A 2,102-nucleotide genomic window follows, 5' to 3' on the forward strand; every position below is an offset into this window, starting at 1 on the left:
GCTCTGTCGCAGGTGACCGGGGTGGAGCACAATTGGCCCAGTGTTGTCCGGGTTAGCGGAGGGTTTGTCTGGCAGGGATGTCCTTGTCCCATCGCACACTAGCAACTCCTGTGGCAGGCCGGGTGCAGTGCATGCTGACACGGTCACCGGGTGTATAGTGTTTCCTCTGACACATTGGTGCAGCTGGCTTCCAGGTTAAGTGCGCATTGTGTCAAGAAGCAGTGCGGCTTGGTTGGGTTGTGTTTCGGAGGATGCTTGGCTCTCAACCTTCGCCTCTCCCAAGTCTGTATGGGAGTTGCAGTGATGAGACAAGACTGTAACTACCAATTGGGGAGAAAAAGGGGTAAAAAAAAAGAAATACCAAAAAAGACCAATGAATTGTGTTTATAAGGGACGTGACAAGTCTTTGTCTGATCATCCCTTAGAATCTTTTACAAAAGGTAGGTAGTGTATAACTCACCCACTGGCTGCTGCTTGGCCAATCTACATATTTACTAGATGTTGAGATGCTAGTCATGATCTTATCCCATTTATGTATCCTCTATGTTCCTCCCATTTCTCAGGAGAGGACAGATCATCAGTTTTTGTCAGTTCAAATTCAAACTGGGGATTACTCACACAGCAGACGTATGGTGCAAGCTAGCATTGTCCCATTATGTGTGTCAGAATTAAAATATAGCATTCAAAGCTTAGACAATTCTATCACATAAATAAAGTACCATAGTTTACTATTTCACAGACACAGTATTTTTTTTTACATTGCATTCCCCGGGGTCATAAAAAAGCAAGATGCCTGAAAGAAAACATACCTACTATTTAGGCAAGTGAAGGGTTATTTGTATAAGGGCCATTGGAAGGTAGAGTTATAGACTTAGAATAAAGGGAAAATGTAAAATTATTATGGTTAAAACAATGGTCCATAGGGACTGTTATTAAGTTGGAAACCACAATATAAATGTTTGTCTGGCTAGGGTTAGGGTTGAGGCTAGGGTTAGGGTTGAACCAGGATGTGAACATGAAGCTAGGGTTAGAGTTGAACCAGGATGTGGACATGAAGCTAGGGTTAGGGTTGAACCAGGATGTGAACATGAAGCTAGGGTTAGGGTTGAGGCTAGGGTTAGGATTGAACCAGGATGTGAACATGAAGCTAGGGTTAGGGTTGAGGCTAGGGTTAGGGTTGAACCAGGATGTGAACATGAAGCTAGGGTTAGGGTTGAGGCTAGGGTTAGGGTTGAACCGGGATGTGGACATGAAGCTAGGGTTAGGGTTGAACCGGGATGTGGACATGAAGCTAGGGTTAGGGTTGAACCGGGATGTGAACATGAAGCTAGGGTTAGGGTTGAGGCTAGGGTTAGGGTTGAACCGGGATGTGAACATGAAGCTAGGGTTAGGGTTGAACCGGGATGTGAACATGAAGCTAGGGTTAGGGTTGAGGCTAGGGTTAGGGTTGAACCGGGATGTGGACATGAAGCTAGGGTTAGGGTTGAACCGGGATGTGGACATGAAGCTAGGGTTAGAGTTGAAACGGGATGTGGACATGAAGCTAGGGTTAGAGTTGAACCGGGATGTGAACATGAAGCTAGGGTTAGGGTTGAACCGGGATGTGGACATGAAGCTAGGGTTAGGGTTGAACCGGGATGTGAACATGAAGCTAGTGTTGGGGTTGAGGCTAGGGTTAGGGTTGAACCGGGATGTGGACATGAAGCTAGGGTTAGAGTTGAACCGGGATGTGAACATGAAGCTAGGGTTAGGGTTGAACCGGGATGTGGACATGAAGCTAGGGTTAGGGTTGAACCGGGATGTGGACATGAAGCTAGGGTTAGAGTTGAACCGGGATGTGGACATGAAGCTAGGGTTAGAGTTGAACCGGGATGTGAACATGAAGCTAGGGTTAGGGTTGAACCGGGATGTGGACATGAAGCTAGGGTTAGGGTTGAACCGGGATGTGAACATGAAGCTAGTGTTGGGGTTGAGGCTAGGGTTAGGGTTGAACCGGGATGTGGACATGAAGCTAGGGTTAGAGTTGAACCGGGATGTGAACATGAAGCTAGGGTTAGGGTTGAACCGGGATGTGGACATGAATCTAGGGTTAGAGTTGAGGC

Source organism: Salvelinus fontinalis, chromosome 31, assembly GCF_029448725.1.
Source record: "Salvelinus fontinalis isolate EN_2023a chromosome 31, ASM2944872v1, whole genome shotgun sequence".
NCBI lineage: Eukaryota > Metazoa > Chordata > Actinopteri > Salmoniformes > Salmonidae > Salvelinus > Salvelinus fontinalis.